The following is a 23,323-nucleotide window of genomic DNA, read 5'->3' as shown; positions in this document are numbered from 1 at the left end:
CTTCTGCAGTGGCTTCTCTTGTTGAGGAGCTTGGGCTCTAGAGCCTGCAGGCTTCAGTAGCTGTGATGCACGAGTTTAGTTGTCCCGCGACATGTGGACTCTTTCCAAACCAGGAATCAAACCCCTGTCCCCTGTGTTGGCAGGTAGGCTTCTAACCACTGGACCACCAGGGAAGTCCAATACTGCATCCTAAACACTGGAATTAGACTATTCTAATAAGCAAAATAGCTGAAAACATTTTTAGGGGAGTTGGTAAGCAAGGGGGAAAGGAGAGCATGGACAGAAATGTTCTTTGTTTACACACAGAGTGAATGGAGGTTCTTCAGTAAACTGAAGCTGATCTGACTGGGCAGACTCTGGAGCGTAAAGAATACAGTGCATCAGGCAAAGTGAGTGCTTCCAACAAGGGAGGGAGAGAAAGAAAAGAAATAGATGGAGGGAGGAAGGCAGGCAGGATAGCTTTCTTGGCTTCTCCCAAGTGGAGGGCTGTTGCAACTCTAGTAATGAATTTGAGAAGCTGCCCTTAAAGGCATCCGAGTGAAGAGGGTGTTCTTCAATCTGTTGTGCTACGTCTAATCCTTGCCTAATAACCGAAACCAGTGGCTGCTCCCTTTCATAATTGTCATTTAAGTGTCTTTTCTTTGAATTGAACGTGCGTAGTTTGGTGCATAGATTGAACAGGCACAGTTCCTTTCATCAGAAAATCTTTCATCATTTTACTCCCCTTCCCTTGCTCTCAGAAATGTCTTCCCTTTGACTTTTTTTAAAAAGTATTTTAACAGGCATTATTTTCTAAGTCTTTCATTTCCCTTCATGCACATAAGTTATCTGTTGATTTCATGCCCTGGATGTAAGAAGCAGTGGCTAAATCAATACTACTGAATACATTTGCAAGAGAAAAGAATTTTTAAACAAGTTTTCCTAGGCATGAAAATAGATGAACTGGTGGGATAAATTATTCCTCTCATTTCTAGAAAACAGAATAGTTATAGATTCTTTTCACTAAAGCAGAAAGAGTTTATTTCTTGCCATTCTTTATACTGTTTGATGCCAGAAGACTAAGGCAATGTCTGTAGTTATTTGGACAAACTGTTGCCACTGAGATTGCCTACTTTTTTGATTAAAAAAAAAACTTGTTCTCTTTTCTTGATCAAGGAAATTTTATCTCACCTCCTACTTCCAACCTGGCTAAATGTAATCATCAAGTTGCCAAAATAAATGACCTTTAAATTGAGAGTTTTATTGAAACAATCAACATAGATGGCTGCTGCCATCCCTGTATGAAGGGTCACAAATACATTGCCTTGAATGCTCGAAGGAACTTTCTGGAACGGTTCCCACATGCTTTTGATTTTATAAGAGACCATAACTTCTGGAATTCCTAATAAAGAAGAAAAAAAGGGTTATTTTTAGTGGATGCTTTTAGAGGAAACAATTCGACATATTCTGCCAGCAGCCTTAGAGGCTGTGCAGGTGCCTTGTAAATACCCAGGTTTAGCTGATGTCAGGAACACATTTATTGCTTTGATACTATTAATAACACAGACATTTACTATCCGGTATGACTCCATAGGAGAGCTCACATCAAGCACACTTAGATCACAGGATCTAAGAAAAGCTGACTTTGGGGTATACTTGAAAAAACAAAACCATGAGATACAATGTAGGCTGTGAATTAATGACTGTTTATAGATATCAACGGTTTTTATTTTTTTCTGCTCAAGATCTTCTTAAACAAAATGAAACAAGTCAGTTTTTGACTTATATATATGTGTATTTAAATATACACACATATATAATCATTTTTAAAGAAGTTCACCATGTTTTACAACTATTGCTTTCTAGATTCCTTTTCCATAGACTCCCCCCCCACCGCCCACCTCCATCCCCCCGCACCCCCGCCCCACACACACACATCAGAGCTTCTGTAGTGGCTCAGATGGTAAAAAACCTGCCTGCAATGCAGGAGACCCAGGTTCAATCCCTGGGTCAGGAAGATCTTCTGGAGAAGGGAATGGCAGCTCATTCCAGTATTCTTGCCTGGAGAATTCCACGGACAGAGGAGCCTGGCAGGCTGTAGTCCACGGGGTTGCAAAGAGTTGGACACGACTGAGCAACTAAAGCTTTCCCTTTTCAGTGAAGGTATTTTGTTAAACAACAACTTTAATGAAACATTTGCAGTGAGTCACTAAACTGTTAAAAGGGATTCTTTTTTCTCTTCTTTACTTTTGGGTATTCTGTAAGGGTTTGCTTACCACTGTCTAACCCTCCTCCAGAAATGTTCACTCTCCAGTCTAATGGTAAGGACTGTGAGAGTAACCTGAGGCCACAGTGCCAGACTTCTTCGCTCCTGACTTAAAAAAAAAAAAAAAAACTATGTACCTTTCAGTCATTTTATAATTGAGATCTATACATTTTAGAATTATGTTTAAATTTTTTTTGTTGTTACTAGGAGATAGAAAGTATTGAACATCTTGTAAAACAAAATGAGGATTGACTGTAATTGGATAAATATTTCACAATATAGTTTGATGAAATACATTTTAATATTTTAATTACCTTATGAAATAAAGCACATTGAACAGCAAAGAGGGCATGTAAAATTTATAGCCATGGGGGTTTTTCAAAGTATCTTAAAATTTTTGGTAGTCCTGCAAAGCACTCCAACTATGATAAAAAGAATTAGTGTCTCTGACACATTTCCTCAATTGTTCTGAATTCAGAAAAATTATGGGCTAAAATACCATCTTTTTTAAAGAAAAGTTTCTTTTCATTTTCTTTTTTATTTTTAATTGAAGTATAGTTGTGTTTATAAACAATGTTGTTGTGTTTATAAACAATGTGTTTATTTGTGTTTATAAACAATGTTGTGTTTATTTTAAAAATTTTTGGCCACACCCTGTGGCATTCAGGATCTTAGTTACCCGACCAGGAATTGAATTTAATTATGTATACAAACTCTTAAGAATTTGCAAAGTCCAGTATAAAGACCAATTATCTAGTCAGTATCTTCCATTGTCTCTTACAAATCTCTTACAATTTTACAGGGCACCAAGGATATGACTCTCAATCTCTTGAGTCCTTGGTTTCCTTATTGGAGTCAGGCTGACTAATAAATAAACACATAAATAGTGACAATGTCAGGATTCAATGCTGGTAAATGTTTAACAACTGGCTCTTGAGGGGAAAAGGAAGCCTGGTTTATAGCTTTTGCCCATTTCTGTGACGTAAATACTCCCACCATGGTCTGTTTCAAGCTACAGGATGAAGTCATCTGCCTTGCAAAATTCCTGAAATTAACAGTCAGCTCTCAGGCTCTCCTGAGCTGGTCCAAGCCAGTTGTAGCACATCAGTGTGTCGTGACTTATTCACTATTCTGTTCTGATCAGTCAGCTTGAAGGTCAGTAGGTTTGTGGTCCCCCAGTATTTTTCAGTATCGTTGTTGTTCAATCACTAAGTCATGTCCGACTTTTTGTGACCCTGTGGACTGCAGCATGTCAAGCTTCCCTGTCCTTCATTTCCAGAATTTGCTCAAACTCATGTCCATTGAATCAGTGATGCCATCCAGCCATCTCACCCTCTGTCACCCCCTTCTCCTGTCCTCAGTCTTTCCCAGCATCAAGGTCTTTTCCAATAAGTCTCTTCGAATCAGGTGGCCAAAGAATTGGAGCTTCAGCTTCAGCATCAGTCTTTCCAATGAATATTCAGTGTTGATTTTCCTTAGGATTGACTGGTTTGATCTCCTTGCAGTCCAAGAATCTTCAAGAGTGTTCTCTAGCACCATAATTCAAAGAGTTAATTCTTTGGTGCTCAGCCTTCTTTATGGTTCAAATCTTACATCTGTATATGACTACTGGAAAAACCATAACTTGGACTATACGGACCTTTTTCAGCAAAGGGCTGCTCTGCTTTTTAATATTCTGTCTAGGTTTGTCATAGCTTTTCTCCCAAGGAGCAACAGTCTTTTAATTTCATGGCTATACTCACCATCCACAGTGATTTTGGAGCCCAAGAAAATAAAAACTGTCAGTGTTTCCACTTTTTCCCCATGTATTTGCCAGGAAGTGTTGGGACCAGATACCACAATCTCAGTTTTTTGAATGTTGAGTTTTAAGTTTTTCAGTATGCATGCTTTTCCATTTACATATTTATAAGAAGCGGCGCCTTCCTTCTGGCTTCCATCTGACATCTCCCTCTCCCTCTGTACCATTCTCTGGCCTTGCATGTAGACTGATGAGTGACCTGTCCTTCCTTGGTGACAGCCTAATGTGGTTTCCTCCAAGTGTGTGAAAACTACATTATGCTTCTGGGACCAAAATTAGGCAATTGAACAAATGTCTATTTGCTAATAGGTTTTAAAAAACAGTTGTTGTTAAAATGGCCTGTTTTACTCATTTCTTTATCTTTGCAACTTTGGTTGTGTATTTTGTGTATTTATAAAATACTTGAAGATATCAACTTGAAGATATCATTATACTTAACTGAGTCATGTCCTCCTGATTTGGTCTCTTGGAAGCAGCCCCTGAGATAAGTATTTGAGTTTAGTTTGTGAGGTGCAGGAAACACTACTAGGGGAGCAGAGAAATGATGCAGGGAAAGTAAAGCATCCCATCAAAGGTATATGATTGAGTCAGCTACTGAGTGAATGACTACTGCTTACTTCTCTTGGTAAACCCTAGTGAGTAGTGTAAAACACATGCTTCAGAATTACCCTATCTGAAGGCAGGGAGCTGGGACATGGTTGAGGGCTGCTTCAGAGATTGTTCATTTCTGGTCCTTCCATTCTGCTAGGGATATGGGCCTTTTGGGCCTGAGTCCTTAGGCCAGAGATGCAGATATTGGCAGTCTGAAAAGGCCAGAGCACGTTGAGAAGTCAAAGAGTAAAGGCAGGCAAGGACAATGTCTGCTGTGTTTAGAAGCTTTTACCAATTATGGTGGAGAAGGAAATAGCAACCCACTCCGGTATTCTGCCTGGAGAATCCCATGGACAGAGGAGCCTGGTAGGCTACAGTCCATGAAGTCGCAAAGAGTCAGACACGACTGAACACACAGTGCACACACACCAATTATGGGCATGCTTTATAAGTATTATTATTTTACATAATATATAAAATAGGTTTTATATACTATAAAGTACATAAAGGATCTCCAGTTTCTTATACAGCATGTGCATGGCACCTAAAGAGACCAAAATCAAATGAATCTGTTGGTCAAGGCTTCTTACACTAATTGGACATTTCTGTGAGAATCTCATAGAGAAAAACAGTTCCAAACACAAAAGCCAGAAAGTGAAGTTGCTCAGTCGTGTCCGACTCTTTGCAACCCCATGGACTGTAACGTACCAGGCTCCTCCTTCCAGGGGATTTTCCAGGCAAGAATACTGGAGTGGGTTGCCATTTCCTTCTCCAAGAGATCTTCCCAACCCAGGGATTGAACCCGGGTCTCCCGCATTGTAGGCAGATGCTTTACCATCTGAGCCACCAGGGAAGTTCCCAGACAAAAGCCAGAGACCCCACTTATTCTGTTTTGTTTTGTTTTGTTTTGGCCACACCTTGCAGCATGTGGGATCTTAGTTCCCCAACCAGGGATGCAACCATACCCCCTGCATTGGAAAGAGGATTCTTAACCAGTGGGCCACCAGGGAAGTCCCAGCCCCACTTATTCTTTAATGCATCAAAATTTGAGAGTCTTTAGAAGCTGATTCCCAAATGCTGGAAGAGGAAAGTTTGTTATAGAACAACCATCTGGGGTTCTATAGATCCAGGGCTGCCCTCTAGACCCCCTTTCTCTAGAGCTATGGCCATCTCAGAGAGGATGGAAGTTTGGTGCCTTTTCCCACTTACCTTGTTCTACTCGCCTCTCCCATCTGGCTATCCCTGAGTTTTATCCTTTTATAGTAAACTGATAAACAGAAGGAAAATTTTTTTTTTCTGAAATGTGTGAGCAACTTCAGCAAATTAATCAAACCCCTGGAGAGGGTGGAGGAAACCTATAATCTCCATATATTTGGTCAGTTGAATCACAAGTGACAACTTGAACTGGAAATTCACATGTTAAGCATGTGGGATGGGATGGCTGGGGCTGTCTTGTGGGACTTTAACATGTAGAATCTGATGGGCTACCTCCAGGTAGATAGTGTCAGAATTGAGTGAAGTTGTAGGGACACCGGAGAAGGTAATGGCACCCCACTCCAGTACTCTTGCCTGGAAAATCCCATGGACCGAGGAGCCTGGTGGGCTGCAGTCCATGGGGTCACTAAGAGTCGGACAGGACTGAGCGACTTCACTTTCACTTTTCACTTTCATGCATTGGAGAAGGAAATGGCAACCCACTCCAGTGTTCTTGCCTGGAGAATCCCAGGGACGGGGGAGCCTGGTGGGCTGCCGTCTCTGGGGTCACACAGAGTCAGACATGACTGAGGTGACTTAGCAGCAGCAGCAGTAGGGACACCTGGCTTGTGTCAGAGAATTGCTTGGCGTAAGGAAAAAAACCCACACATTGGAATTTTTTTCAGAATCTTAGAAGCAGGCCTGTGGATGTTCACCAACTCTGCTTAAGTATTTTATTATTATTTTTATTTTAATTTGGCCTCGCTGCATGGCATGTGGGATCTTAGTTCCCCATGTAGGATTGAACCTGCAGTCCCTGTACTGGAAGCATGGCATATTAACCACTGGACCACCAAGGAGGTCCCTCTGCTTAAGCATTTTAAAGAGGAAATCTTCCCCTTTTGTCACACAGTTGAATAATATCTTGCCTCCCCCTTACTCGCATCCTCCAGTATTTGTCTTCCTAAATTTTCTGTGATAAACACTGAGTATTTTTAAATTTTCTTTTATACAGTCTATTTTCTTAAAAATTAAATTAGAAATTGTGCTAGGTACAGCAGCTCTTCCAGGAAGTCTTGCCTCATTCCACATCTCTCCGGCCCCCTGTCCTCCAGTAGAGGCTTGTATGGAAGTGGTGTGCTTTGTGTTAGTAATTCCCGCAGGCCTGCAGGCTCCACCAGGTGTGGGCCTGGTCTCCTCATCTTTGTGTTCTCATCCTTAAATACAGTATCTGGTAAATAGTAGGTATTAAAAAGTAACCACTATGCAAAACCACATTGCTCTTTAGGAGCATATGAAAGAAACCCAGGAAGATAAACATTCTTTGTCAAAAATATTTATGAGCCCTTTTGAAGGTGAATGTTCATCTTATAAGCTATAAAAACTGATAGGCTTTCATAAATGAGCATTTGTACTTAATTTCTAAAAGGACTGATTTGGTTAGTGTCCTGCAGTAAAAATATTCCAGCGATTCATGACCTTGGACCAATCACCTCTGTGTGTCTGTGTGCCTTTTGTTGTTGTTCATCAGATAATGAATATGGATGCCTTTTACAGGACATTGTAGACAGCAATGTTATCTGTGATGATTAAGATCATCATAAAGGCAGTTTGGTTTATTAATCCCTTAACTCAAAAATTTTTAGTAAAGAATGGCACCCCTCTCCAGCATTCTTGCCTGGAAAATCCACGGACAGAGGAGTATGGAGTATGGGGTCACAAAGAGTCAGACATAACTTAGCAACTAAACAGCAGCAAATAGCAACACATCATTTGTTAAAAGACATTAAAGGCAAAAGAAAATAAGAAAGAGGCCAAAAAAAGATGGTGAACTAATTAAAAATTTCCTGCTAACAACCTGTACTAATAAAATTATGCAAAAAATAAAATGTTAGTCTGATGATGTGAGAAATTCTCTTTGTGAAATATGACTAAGAAATGAAAAATTTTCAATGGTTTATGGAAATGTGTTGTTTCATTACTCTAGGGTCACACCCTGTATAGTCAAAGCTATGGAAGAAATTATTGGGAGGTGTTACAAAATTTATTTCCTTGGAGAATCATAAGGTGAGGTTTAAAACCCCTCTACGTGATAGATTCCACCCGTGGTCTGGCTTAGACTAGAGAACCCCTTGAGTTTTCTTCAGTTCTCAGAATCTATAACAGTGCCTAAATAGATCAGACTGGGTTAGAATAAATTTATTTCAAGAATAAATTCATCTTTATAAAGAGAGGAAAATGCTGCAATTCAATGATAATGCTATATCTATTTTGAACTCCTGGGATTCAAATTGTTATAAATCTGAATCATATAGACATTATAGTATGCAGATGATGTAGTTGAGATGCTAGAGTTTGCTCTCATGATATTAAAATTAATCCTACCAGGGAATGCTGAATGTGAAGCAGAAAAATATATTCTCAAATGAATATTTGATTTCATGTTAAAACAACAAAAAGCATCGTTTTGTATCATTTGATATTGGCTGGTAATTCCTTATGATAAAACAAGGTTTTCTCCCTCCCCTCACATCCCTTTCTTTTTTGCCCTAGAGGTTACATAGTTAGTTCTTAATTTGGTAATATTTTTATGAGTTCCTGATAGGAGCTCATAAAAAACAAAGGAATTGCTGAGTCAGTGACAACAAGAAGAGCACAGTTGTCTCACTTTGTGTTGACAAAGGGGAAGAGGAAAAGAAAGATAAAGATTGTATGAAAACATCAGCTTTTAAAAAATGGAGAATGGTTAAAGTGCTCTTAAAAATGGCCAGATTTATAGCCCCAAGACTAAAGGCCCCATTTATTCACAGAGGAGGCTGGAAGGAGTTATCTCCACTGCCTGGTGACTCATCTGAGGAGCTGGAAGATTCGCCTGCAGATGGGAGGATAATTTGGTTTTCTAGAACGGTTCACTCTTCTTCAGTTTACTCACGAAGGTGCTAATTAAAGGAAACTGTTATGCTGTTACTTTTGCACTTTCACATCTGTTCCCTGTGAGCTGGACACAGAAAACTAAGCCATTTCATAGAAGCATCCAGGGCGTTGGATGGCAGTGGTTTTGAGTCATTGTTATGGTAAGTTGGAGTGTAAACCAGAGCCTGTGGATGAAGGGATCAGAGCCACATAAATCCATGAACTCCCCCTGTTCAGGTAAATAAACTGTCCATGCCAAGGTTAGGAATCATAGCAGCCAATCCAGTTAAAAACACACACACACACACCCCAAAAAACAACCAACCCCCCCCAAAACAGTAGCTTTTGCACAAAAGAGAGATGAGAAATAATGAGTATGTTTTCATTTTTTTCTTAGAAATATGAATGCTATTTGTGCCTGGCATTGTCCTAGGTGCTTCACATGTATGATATCGTTTAATCCCCACAGGAACCTCAGGTGTAAGGGAGGTATTATTGTTATTTTTGTTGTTGCTGAGTCGTACCCAATCTCTATTTCGACCCCCCAGGGACGGTAGCCCAGCAGACTCCTCTGTCCCTGGAATTCTCCAGGCAAGAATACCGGAGTGGGTTGCAGTTTCCTTCTCCAGGGGAACTTCCTGATTCAGGGATTAAACCCACGTCTCCTGAATTGTTTACCACTGAGCCACCAGAGAAACCTGTAGATATTGTTATCACCCCCATTTACAGAGGGCAAACAAACATGCAAAGTCATGGTACTTCAGTGAGGAATGAGATGGTTAAGTGATGGGTGGTAAGCTGAGGATTCTAACTTAAGCAGTCTTAGAACTAAAAATGAAATGAAATATCTTAATGTTTATACTTATATTTAGACAGAGAAACAATCACGACATGCTGTGTAACAGAAAGCCTGGTAGTCTTTACAGGAAGAGTTTATCCTAAACTAACCCAAGTGTATCATTCAAGTTTTGCCTACCAAGACAACATAGAATTAAAAACTTGGAATTAGGACTTCCCTAGCGGTACCGTGGAAGAATCTGCCTGCCAGTGCAGGGAACGTGAGTTTGATCCCTGGTCTGGGAAGATCCCACATACTGCAGAGCAACTAAGCCCATGAGTCACAACTACTGAGCCCCCATGCTGCAACTACTGAAGCCCTCGATCCCTAGAGTGTGTGCTCCACTCCAAGAGAAGCCACCGCAATGAAAAACCTGCCCACCACAACAGAGAGTAGCCCCTGCTTGCTGCAACTAGAGAAAGCCCACACACAGCAACAAAGACCCAGTGTAACCAAAAATAAATAAATAAATAGACTTACAATTAAAAATTTAGATCTTAGAATTAAAAACCTCCAGAGGGACTCCCATGGCCACGCAGTGATTAAAACTTTGACCTTCCAGTGGAGGGGCCGCAGGTTTGATCCCTGGCCAGGGAACAAAGATCCCACATAGCATGTGCTGTGTGCCACAGCCAAAATAAAAACCAAAACCTCCACAATCTAGTCCTGTGATACCTTAATACTTGCAAGAGTCTCACCTACTCTACGAGTTTTCCCCACAACCCTCACTGCCCATATTATGTGATTTCAAGTGTGAACACTAATTTGAATATCAAAACTGGGACCCAGGGGAGAAGCCAGTAGAAAAGGTTAAAACAAACTCTTACTTCCCTTGTACATTGCCTGTGGGTCTACCAAATATCTAAGAAAAGCTGTAAAATACTACCATCCCAATGATCTCTTTCCCATTACTATACACGAAGCCCATAAATGGTTATTGCTGTTTTCTTAGTCCATTTTATATCATGTAGATATCAAGTTACTAGAAATCTAGTAACTTTTCACTACCTTTGGAAAAAATACTGATGAAAAATCATTTGTGGTATAGAAAAAAATACTATTTTAAAAAATGTGGGTCCCAAGTACTTATTCAGCAAACTTTGGAATCTACAGAAATGGAAAATTTTAAGTGTCTGATAAAACTCTCCTATAATTTGCTTTCAGTTTCAATTTCCTATCAATAGGAAACTTTGCTTTGCTGTTTCACTATTTGTTTATATGCTGAAGAAAATAAGGATTTTGTCACTGTTTCCTTTTCATTGGTGTCTGTTTGTTGGCATAAGAAAATCATTCTCTATTGGTATCATGTTAGCCATTGAATAGGAATCAAAAAGATCCCAATTAAGCTTCTGAATTACAACTTTTCAACTTCTGAAAAGTATTTCTGGATTTTTTACTGATTAGAAGATATTTTGGATACTATCAATTTCCAGTGTAGTACCTGCCATCACATTTATCGTGTTTCATTCCTACTGTTGCCGTAGATGGTTACACTAGGGGTGGCCAAGCTTCTAGTCTAAATTATAGATGACAAATAGAGAATATTTTGGAGGGTACATCATCAGGATTACCTTTCCGTATCTGCTTTGTCATATGATGTTTTTTTTTTTTGGAAGTTGTATAATTCCATTTTATAAACTTAATTTTGTACACCATTCGAGGTTTGGCAACATATTCTTTTCTACTACATGATCAGAAGAACATTCTGCTGGTGAAAACATAGGAAGCATATGAATAAGTCTTCTGGTGTATAACATTTTTAAAATTTAATTTTTGTAAATACAAAAATTATTTTCCTTGCTTTCCTTATCCCAGTGTAAGTACTCCAGTCAGCTCTTTCTGTTTCGGAAAGCCTTCCAGTCTCTCAGTCGTGTCTGATTCCTTCCAACACTATGGATTGTAGTCCACTAGGCTCCTCTGTCCATGGGGTTTCCCAGGCAAGAATACTGGAGTGGGTTGCCATTTCCTCCTCCGGGGGATCTTCCCAACCCAGGTCTCCTACATCTCCTGCATTGCAGGCATATTTTTTACTGCTGAGCCATCAGAGAAAGTTGAGAGAGGCTGTTTGTTCAAGGTCATTGTGTTACCATGTGATGTCAGGAGATGGTTTCTGTCACTTACTCCACAAACATTTAATTCTTCTCCAAGTATGATGTTGCTTATGTTTCAGCTTTCCTCTTGTCAGTCATGCACTTCATGAGCAACCCCAATCTGAACTGAAAGGGATGAGTCACGGTTGATGTAGCTATGGATGTGTGATGCAGTTTTGGCCAAGGAGACAAACATTTTTATTCCCATTTCACAGAATAAGTGATGGAACTAAATTGTGTTCCTGACCCCAAGGTCAGCCATTGTCTTCTGCACGCGGGAGCACCAAGGGAGAGGATGCATATTTTTAATAATGTGCCTTAATGTTTATTTACCATCTGTAATATCTGTTGCTGCATACCAATCCCCAAACTTTGTCACTTGCAACAACAAACATCTATTGTCTCACACAGTTTCTGAGGTTCAGGCACCCAGGAAGGGCTTAGCTGATGGCCTTGGCTCAGGCTTTCTCATATAGTTGCAGTAATACTTGGCTCAGTGCCAAGACATTTGATGGCAGGTTCCAGAAACAGAGAAAATAAAGATACAGGGATTTGGGTTAAAAGTTCTATTAAATTTTTTCACAGTCTTTGTATCAGAAATTTTCCAATTGTAATTTGTGAGATATTAGGGGAAAAGAGAACAGTTACTGTAAATTTATGTATTTAACATTTATCATACTATATTGGAGTTATTTACATAATATGTAATAACCTACATTGTTATATATAATGATTCTCCTTTTAGACCAGGGGTCTTCAACACTGGCCATAAATTATAATTACTTAGGAGCTTTCACAAAATATTCATACATAGGCCCCTGTTGCTGCTGCTAAGTCGCTTCAGTCGTGTCCGACTCTGTGCGACCCCATAGATGGCAGCCCACCAGGCTCCCCCGTCCCTGGGATTCTCCAGGCAAGAACACTGGAGTGGGTTGCCATTTCCTTCTCCAGTGCATGGGCCCCACTCCCATCCAATTAAATCAGAATCTCTAGGTATGAGTCCCCCAAGTCATTAGCTTTTAAAAAGCTTCCCAAGAGATTCTAATAAATATCTAGAATTGAGAACAGTTATTCTCATAATTAATTCTTATTTTTTGCATATGTTATACAAACTTTTGGGGATTGAAAGACAACTATGGATAAATATGATCTGCACCTTCATGAATTTTTGTTTCCATTTCACAAAAAAATTGATGGATCTCACCTAGAACCCAGGTTCCTGACCTCAAGGCCAGCCATTGTCTTTCTTCTATACATGGGATCACCCATGGAGAGGGTGCTTATTTTTAGTACTGTGTTTTTCTCTTGTATTATTTTTAAAATTTATTTTAAATTGGAGATAATTGTGTTTAGTATTTAAATTGTGTTTAGTATTTATTTACCATCCATATTGTCTGTCACTGCATAAGAACTCCCATACTTGTCACTTGGAACAACAAACATCTATTATCTCATACAGTCTGAGGTTCAGGAACCCAGGAAGGACTTAGCTGATGGCTTATCTTTCTCCATAGATAAATGTGATCTGTACCTTCAGGAATTTTTTGGTATAATTTCAAGGAATTAGACATCCCTATTTAGGTTGTGAACTCCTCAATGGTTGCAACTGTGTTTTTCATCTATGTGTGTTTTTAGTATGCACTTTGCTCTGCCCTTACCCACCTCCACTTCAAGAAGTGAGAGTTTGAGTCTTGGCATAAGGATGGACATTATATAGACCAATGGATTAGAACTGAGAATCTAGAAATAAACACATACGTCTATGGTCAATTGATTTTTGACAAGGGGGCCAAGACAATCCAGTGGGAAAAGAATAGTGTCTTCAACAAATGGAGTTGAGATAAACTAGATATCCACATGCAAAAGAATGATGCTGCACCCCTACCTCACACCATATACAAAAATTAGTGTAAAATGAAACAACAACTTCATATATAAGATTTAGATCCACAAAACTCTTAGAAGAGAATATAGCCCTTAAATCTTTGTGCGTTTGGATTTGGCAATGCATTCTTAGGTATGATTTTAAAAGCAGAAAAAGGATAAGTAAATTGTACTTCATCAAAATTTAAATCTTTTGCTCATCAAAAGACATTATCAAGAAAGTGATAAGACACCCTACACAGTGGGAGAAAGTATTTGCAAATATGATAAAGTTGTAGTATTTAGAGTATACAAAAAATCCTATAACAACAACAAAGAGACAACCCAATTAAAGCATGTACTGTGCACTTGACTAGACATGACTCTAATGAAGATAGATGGCTAATATGTACCTGACAGATGCTTAATATAATTAGGCATTAAGGAAATGAAACTCAAAACTGCAGAGATACCACTTTACACCCAGTAGGATGATTATTTATTTAAAAACAAACAGAGGACTTCCCTTGTGGTCCAGTGGTTAAGACTCTACACTCTGAATGCAGGGGGCACGAGTCTGGGCCCTGGCTGGGGAACTAAGATCTCACATACTGCACTTCATAGCTTAAAACAAAAACCAAAACACAGCTCTCAAACCCACAAAAACAGAGAATAAATCTTGGCAAGGATATGGGGAAATTGGAAACCTTGTGCACTGCTGGTGGCAATATAAAATGGGTGCAGCCACTGTGGAAAGCAATTTGTTGTTTTTCAAAAAGTTAAACACAGAATTATCATATGATCTAGCAATTACACTCCTGGGTATATACCCTAAAGAACTGAAAAACAGGTACTAAAAAACACTTGTATACAATGGATGTGCATAGAAGCACTATTCACAATAGCTAAAATGTGAAAAACACTCACTCTCTGTCCACTCTCAACAAATAAATTTAGGATATATATGAAAAGTATTATTCAGCCATTAAAAGGAACAAAGTATCACAACATTGTAAAGCAAGTATACTCCAATAAAAATTAATTTAAAAACAGAACAAGGTGTTGATACATGCTACAATCTTGATGAACCTCTAAAACACTACACTAAATCAAAGAATCCAGACACGAAGAGTTCCATGTTGTGAACAAGAGAGGAGTAGGTAGACATGGAGCCCATCTCTCTCCATGGATATATCAGGAACACACCTTCAGACACAGCAGTGAATGCAGAACACCCGCTGAGAGCGAACAGGAGTACCTAATCAGCGGAAAGAATATACAGAACCACGTAAAACTCAGGATCAAGCCCTGAGCCTTTGGAGTGGGAGCACTGACTCCAAGACCCTAGACTACCAGAGAACTAACCCTAGGGAGTATCAAATAGTGAGAACTCCCACAAAGGAAACCACTTGAATACAAGACGTGGCATTGCCCAACCACCAGTAGCACCCTATGCAGGATGCCTCATCCAAATAACAAACAAAACAAAATTACAAACCCAATCATCAGCAGACAGGATTACCATCTCACTCAGCCTTGCCCATCAGAGAAAAAATAAAACAAAACAAAACTCAGCACAATCTCACCCTATACGAAGCTTACACAAACCACCACACCAACCTTAAGAGGGCAGAAATCAAAAGGAAGAAGGAATTCAACCTAGAAGCCTGGGAAAAGGAGACCTCAAGCAAATAAGTTTAAAAACAAAATAATGAAAAGGCAGAGAAATACTGTACAAATGAAGGAACAAACTAGGATTTGAAATAGCTCAACTGGAAAATTTACTGAATCCTTGCCTCGTGTTAAATGTTTTATGTGCACCATGTCATGTGATTCTCTCCAGCGCTGTGCAACAGGTATTTCACCTGTTGGCCACAGGACTGGAAAAGGTCAATTTTCATTCCAACCCCAAAGAAAGGCAATGCCAAAGAATGCTCAAACTACCTCACAATTGCACTCATCTCACACCCTAGTAAAGTAATGCTCAAAATTCTCCAAGCCAGGATTCAGCAAACAATACGTGAACCGTGAACTTCCAGGTGTTCAAGCTGGTTTTAGAAAAGGCAGAGGAACCGGAGATCAAATTGCCAACATCTGCTGGATCATCGAAAAAACATGAGAGTTCCAGAAAAACATCTATTTCTGCTTTATTGACTATGCCAAAGCCTTTGACTGTGTGGATCACAATAAACTGTGGAAAATTCTGAAAGAGATGGGAATACTAGACCACCTGACCTGCCTCTTGAGAAATCTGTATGAAGGTCAGGAAGCAACAGTTAGAACTGGTCATGGAACAACAGACTGGTTCCAAATAGGAAAAGGAGTACGTCAAACCTGTATATTGTCACCCTGTTTATTTAACTTATATGCAGAGTACATCATGAGAAACACTGATCTGGATGAAGCACAAGCTGGAATCAAGATTGCTGGGAGAAATATCAATAACCTCAGATATGCAGATGACACCACCCTTATGGCAGAAAGTGAAGAAGAACTAAAGAGCCCCTTGATGAAAGTGAAAGTGGAGAGTGAAAAAGTTGGCTTAAAGCTCAACATTCAGAAAACGAAGATCATGGCATCTGGTCCCATCACTTCATGGGAAATAGATGGGGAAACAGTGGAAACAGTGTCAGACTTTATTTTTTTGGGCTCCAAAATCACTGCAGATGGTGACTGCAGCCATGAAATTAAAAGACGCTTACTCCTTGGAAGGAAAGTTATGACCAACCTAGATAGCATATTGAAAAGCAGAGACATTACTTTGCCAACAAAGGTCCGTCTAGTGAAGGCTATGGTTTTTCCTGTGGTCATGTATGGATGTGAGTTGGACTATAAAGAAAGCTGAGCACAGAAGAATTGATGCTTTTGAACTGTGGTGTTGGAGAGTCCCTTGGACTGCAAGGAGATCCAACCAGTCTATTCTAAAGGAGATCAGTCCTGGGTGTTCATTGGAAGGACTGATGTTGAAGCTGAAACTCCAATATTTTGGCCACCTGATGCGAAGAGCTGACTCAGTGGAAAAGACCCAGATGTTGGAAAAGATTGAAGGCAGGAGGAGAAGGGGACGACAAATGATGGATGGTTAGATGGCATCACTGACTCAATGAACATGAGTTTGGGTAAACTCCGGGAGTTGGTGATAGACAGGGAGGCCCAGTATGCTGCGGTTCATGGGTTCACAAAAAGTTGGACACGACTGGGCAACTGAACTGAACTGAATGAAAGAAATCAAAGATGACATAAGCAAATGGAGAGATCTTCCACGTTCCTGGGTAGGAAGAACACATGTTCATATGCTACTATTTTTTCCCATAGTATAAACATATTTTTTTCTCTCTTTTTCTGAATGTTTTATTTTGTATTGTGGTGTAGCCAATTAATGGTGTTGTGATAGTTTCAGACGAACAGCAAAAGAAAGCAGCCATGCATATACATGCATCCATTCTCCCCCCATCCAGGCTGCCACATAACACTGAACAGAGTTCCATGTGCTATACAGTAGCTCCTTGTTGGTTATCCACTTAAAATATAGCAGTGTGTGCATATCTATCCCAAACTCCCTAACTGTCCCTTCCTACCAATAACCATACATTCAATTTCTAAGTCTGTCAGTCTCTTTTTGTTTCTGTTTTGTAAATAAGTTCATTTGTATCATTTCTTTTTCAGTTCAGTTCAGTTCAGTCGCTTAGTCGTGTCGGACTCTTTGCGACCCCATGAATCGCAGCACGCCAGGCCTCCCTGTCCCTCACCAACTCCCGGAGTTCACCCAGACTCACGTCCATCGAGTCAGTGATGCCATCCAGCCATCTCATCCTCTGTCATCCCCTTCTCCTCCTGCCCCCAATCCCCCAGCATCAGAGTCTTTTCCAATGAGTCAACTCTTCGCATGAGGTGGCCAAAGGACTGGAGTTTCATCTTCAGCATCATTCCTTCCAAAGAAATCCCAGGGCTGATCTCCTTTAGAATGGACTGGTTGGATCTCCTTGCAGTCCAAGGGACTCACAAGAGTCTTCTCCAACACCACAGTTCAAAAGCATCAATTCTTCGGTGCTCAGCCTTCTTCAAGTCCAACTCTCACATCCATACATGACCACAGGAAAAACCATAGCCTTGACTAGACGGACCTTTGTTGGCAAAGTAATGTCTCTGCTTTTCAATATGCTATCTAGGTTGGTCATAACTTTCCTTCCAAGGAGTAAGCATCTTTTAATTTCATGGCTGCAGTCACCATCTGTAGTGATTTTGGAGCCCAGAAAAATAAAGTCTGACACTGTTTCCATTGTTTCCCCACCTATTTGTCATAAAGTGATGGGACCAGATGCCATGATCTTAGTTTTCTGAATGTTGAGTTTTAAGCCAACTTTTTCACTCTCCTCTTTCACTTTCATCAAGAGGCTTTTTGTTCCTCTTCACTTTCTGCCATAAGGGTGGTGTCACCTGCATATCTGAGGTTATTGATATTTCTCCCGGCAATCTTGATTCCAGCTTGTGCTTCTTCCAGTCCAGCGTTTCTCATGATGTACTCTGCATATAAGTTAAATAAACAGGGTAACAATATGCAGCCTTGATGAACTCCTTTTCCTATTTGGAACCAGTCTGTTGTTCCATGGTTCGCTTATTGTTCACTTATCCCCTTACCACCTTTTTTAGATGTAAGTATTGCTTGCATACATTTTGACTTTTGTCAGATGTTATGGATCAAAACCATTTATCATAACACACAATAAATAGTGGAACAGCAAGGTATTCTGATAGCAGCATAAGTGCTGAACTGAGTGAAACATTTGCTTTGGTCTAGAGTGGTATTCATTTTACTACAGGAAATATTCAATAAATACTGCAAGTTACCTTTGCAAAGAAAACGAACAAAGGAAAGAACAGCCGTTGCCTAGCAAACAATACGTTTTAGAATCCATGCAACTCAGGAAAATGATGTTGAGTACTCTTTGATTGAGGATCTTTGCAATATGGTGAACTAATACTCTTTAGCCAGGAATATGTGAACAATACAGTTTGTTGGCTAGATCTCACAGACTGAGAAGGCACTGGGAACTTCGGTGGGGAGGAGGAAGACATCTCTATGCATAAAGTTTATTTTAATGTATATTATGTATATGTGCGTTACATGTACTCCCATTACATGTTACTTTGTAAAAGAAAATATTTCAGAGATTTATAGAAACTTAATCAGCATTATCAAATTGGGTCTATATGTATTCCCTACAAATGAATTTCCAGAAAATGCTTAAGTGAATGCTCCCAACAAATTATAACTAGATTTAGATAGTATACCTGGTGTTTCATTTCTTTGTGCAAGTAAGTTAGTTGATGATATTTTCATTTACAGCTTACAACTGAGAAAACAGAAATCTGGCTATGTCATCCAAATCATTCCACTGGACCCTGCTGCCTCTCAGAATTCAGTAACACAGGTATTTAGACGATGAAACAGTTATTTACAATTTTAATTTACTTCGCCCTGTCGTCCCAGCATACAAATCATCTGTATGCTGCCTTGTAAGTGCCATGTGCTTGCTGTTAATTAAAATCCTAAAGCGGCAGAACCAGCAAAGTGTGTCATCATTATTATTCATAGTACATTGTTGGCTAAGCCTTTTATAATAAATGTGTAACACAAAATTGTACAATGTGAATATTTATGAATTATCCTATAAAGAAATTGAGCTCTAAAGAAAATCTAAACAAACTATACTTCATGAGGGAAAATCTAGTTTATAAAAGAGGAATGTATCAGATAATCTATTGTAATGATTAAATGAATGAACTTGTTAAAACAGGAATTGGCTGTAAAATGTCATAAAATGTAGCAGATTAAGCTACTTTTTTTGAAGTCTTGCCAGATTTTTTTTAAATGAGTTAATATATTGCTTTTTAACAAAGAACTCCTGCAGGCAGAAAAGAAATTATATCTGACTTGAAAATTCCCATCATGCTTCATTCTCTGGTGGAATTTTGCAGCCTTGATGGATTTGTTACATAATCAGCTTTCAATGACTTCTTTTATTATAAAACAGAATTCTTGCCTAAAACAGCCCCACTCCCTTTTTTTTTTTTCCTGCTTTCCATTTCTGAAATTACAAATGCATTTAAACAATGATCAAGTCATGCTGCAGCAGGCACAGGGAGCAAATGAATAACTGCAGCAAGAAATTGCTAAACTTTGGTCTGAAATGCTAGCATTGGAGAAAAACTTGAAATCAATTGTACTCAAAAGTGTGAGCTGATAGAAAATAGGATATAGCTCCATGGGAAATAGGATATAACTGCTATTTATCTTTGCTCTTCACTTAGCACATGGACAGCTGGTATTATGCAAAACATTAATAAAACAGTGACTTGCCATTTCTAACTATGTGTATTTGGAAGTATACTGATACAACTGTCATACTTTTTTTTTTTTTTTAAATACTGGGCAATGTAATAATTAGAAAGATGAAATTTAATTAATGCAATAAAAAGACTATTTGACTTAAAATTTGCTTTACGATCGACCTAACATGTAGTAGATAGAACTCCTCAAACTCAAAGTAACCTTGAGCCTTCGGATCCCATTGAACATATGTTGCTGCTTTTTATTTGTTTCAGATAAAACATCTCAACCTTCCTCCACATATTATTAATATATTAATTTCCTCCATATTAACCCAATGTATTTTCTCAGCAACAAAAACCAAATTTCTCCCTACAAAATAAGAGATGTTTTCTTACAATCATGTAAAATCTTCCAAAGATATATGTGAAGTTTATATAAGTATCAGCAGCTATTGCTACAAACTCTTTTAATCTAATATTTTACTAACAAAATAGTTCTTATCTGGTGATGATGGTCACACAATGTGAATATGCTTAATGCCACTGAACTCTATACTTAAAAATTGTTAAAATAGCCAATTTTGTATTTCATACATTTTGCTAAAATTAAGACAACACAAAAAATTTTAAAAATATAGTTATGCTGTGTTCCCTGGATGCCCACCACCAAGCTTAAGAACACTTTATTGAACTTTGCTGTTTTATGAGAGTCCTTCTAAGATCTCATCCTTCCACTTCTGTCTTCACAGCCCATCCCTGTCCTGACTTGAATTTTGTGTTATTATTCCCTGGTTATATCATTTATTTATTTTTAATTAATTAACTAATTAATTCATTACTTTTGTTGTTGTTGTTGCACGGGGTCTTCTTTGCTGCCAGTGGGCTTTCTCTAGTTGCAGTGAGCGGGGGCCACTCTCTCATTGTGGTGCACGGGCTTCTCGTTGCAGTGGCTTCTCTTGTTGCAGAGCAGAGGCTCTAGGGTGCTTGGGCTTCAGTAGTTGTATCATGTGAGCTGAGTAGTTGCAGTGTGAGGGCTTAATTGCTCCACTGCATGTGGAATCTTCCCAAATCAAGGATCGAATCCATGTACTTTGTATTGGCAGGTGAATTCTTATCCACTGTACCACCAGGGAAGCCGTATTATGTCATTTAGTCTTGCATGCCAAAGAACTTATAAAGTTCTTTGGAGTCTCATACTATGTCCTTTTATGCAATAGCTTTTTTTGTTGTTTAACCTTTAATCCCTGAGATTCATTCACATTGTTACATGTAGTTGTACTTCAGTTATTTTCGCTGTTATATAATATTCTATCGCACGGCTCTACCATATCTACTTATTCATTTATGGTTGATCTTTTAATTGATATTCGGTTGCTTCTGTTTTTTTTCTTTTTTTCTGGTTGTTGCATATATGAGCCTTTTTTCTCCCTGAAGCTATGAACAATTTTTTTTTTAATAGTAGTATTTTAGCTGTCCCTGGAACAAATGACAGCTCTATCAGTTCCTCTACTTCAGTGTGCCTGCAGTTTATTCAGAACCACACAATCTAACAAACATAGAGACGCCCTATTTTCCAAGATGAGAATAAGTGGCAGATATTCATGACTCCCACATCAAGAGCACAGACTTTGTAGTCAGACAGACCCAGTTTCAAATACTCCCTCCTTCTCTTAGAAGTTATAGGAAGTTAGACAGGATCTCTGGGCTTCAATTCCCTTAAGTCTCTTTGGGGACTAATAATATATATCACATAGGGGTGTTGAGTAGATTTAATTGGATAGTCTACTTAGAGTACTAATTATTTAATACATTCTTAGTAAATAGTAATGATTAGTGATACCATAATTACAAAATAAATGGCAAGCAATCTTGAGAAAGAAGAATGGAACTGGAAGAATCAACCTGCCTGACTTCAGGCTCTACTACAAAGCCACAGTCATCAAAAAAGTATGGTACTGGCACAAAGACAGAAATATAGATCAATGGAACAAAATAGAAAGCCCAGAGATAAGTCCACGCATCTATGGACACCTTATCTTTGAAAAAGGAGGCAAGAATATACAATGGAGAAAAGACAATCTCTTTAACAAGTGGTGCTGGGAAAACTGGTCAACCACTTTTAAAAGAATGAAACTAGAACACTTTATAACATCATACACAAAAATAAACTCAAAATGGATTAAAGATCTAAACGTAAGACCAGAAACTATAAAACTCCTAGAGGAGAACATAGGCAAAACACTCTCCGACGTAAATCACAGCAGGATCCTCTAAGACCCACCTCCCAGAATATTGGAAATAAAAGCAAAAATAAACAAATGGGACCTAATTAAAATTAAAAGTTTCTGCACAACAAAGCAAACTCTAAGCAAGGTGAAAAGACAGCCTTCAGAATGGGAGAAAATAATAGCAAATGAAGCAACTGACAAACAACTAATCTCAAAAATATACAAGCAACTCCTGCAGCTCAATTCCAGAAAAACGACCCAATCAAAAAGTGGGCCAAAGAACTAAATAGACATTTCTCCAAAGAAGACATACAGATGGCTAACAAACACATGAAAAGATGCTCAACATCACTTATTATCAGAGAAATGCAAATCAAAACCACTATGAGGTACCATTTCACGCCATTCAGAATGGCTGCGATCCAAAAGTCTACAAGCAATAAATGCTGGAGAGGGTGTGGAGAAAAGGGAACCCTCTTACACTGTTGGTGGGAATGCAAACTAGTACAGCCACTATGGAGAACAGTGTGGAGATTCCTTAAAAAACTGGAAATAGAACTGCCTTTTGACCCAGCAATCCCACTGCTGGGCATACACACTGAGGAAATCAGAATTGAAATAGACACGTGTATCCCAATGTTCATCGCAGCACTGTTTATAATAGCCAGGACATGGAAGCAACCTAGATGCCCATCAGCAGATGAATGGATAAGAAAGCTGTGGTACATACACACAATGGAGTATTACTCAGCCATTAAAAAGAATACATTTGAATCAGTTCTAATGAGATGGATGAAACTGGAGCCTATTATACAGAGTAAAGTAAGCCAGAAAGAAAAACACCAATACAGTATACTAATGCATATATATGGAATTTAGAAAGATTGTAATGATAACCCTGTATGCAAGACAGCAAAAGAGACACTGATGTATAGAACAGTCTTTTGGACTCTGTGGGAGAGGCCGAGGGTGGGATGATTTGGGAGAAGGGCATTGAAACATGTATAATATCATATGTGAAACGAATCGCCAGTCCAGGTTCGATGCATGACACAGGATGCTTGGGGCTGGTGCACTGGAATGACTCAGAGGGATGGTACAGGGAGGGAGGAGGGAGGAGGGTTCAGGATGGGGAACATGTGTACACCGTGGCGGATTCATGTTGATATATGGCAAAACCAATACAATATTGTAAAGTAATTAGCCTCCAATTAAAGTAAATAAATTTAT

The 23,323-nt window shown here is 39.0% G+C and overlaps 1 protein-coding gene across 1 annotated transcript in view; it reads left to right on the top strand.

Moving 5' to 3' along the window:
* Positions 1-23,323, top strand: part of LMNTD1 (lamin tail domain containing 1) — a 486,411-nt gene that overhangs the window by 132,400 nt on the left and 330,688 nt on the right. The window contains exon 2 of the mRNA XM_070371229.1: positions 18,880-18,964. The gene's annotated coding sequence lies outside the window, so the exon portion shown is untranslated. The remainder of the gene's footprint in view (positions 1-18,879; positions 18,965-23,323) is intronic.

The sequence above is a fragment of the Bos mutus genome, chromosome 5 (genome assembly GCF_027580195.1).
Source record: "Bos mutus isolate GX-2022 chromosome 5, NWIPB_WYAK_1.1, whole genome shotgun sequence".
Taxonomy (NCBI): Eukaryota; Metazoa; Chordata; class Mammalia; order Artiodactyla; family Bovidae; genus Bos; species Bos mutus.
The sequence above is the reverse complement of the archived record's forward strand: the minus strand, read 5'-3'. Positions and strand labels throughout refer to the sequence as shown.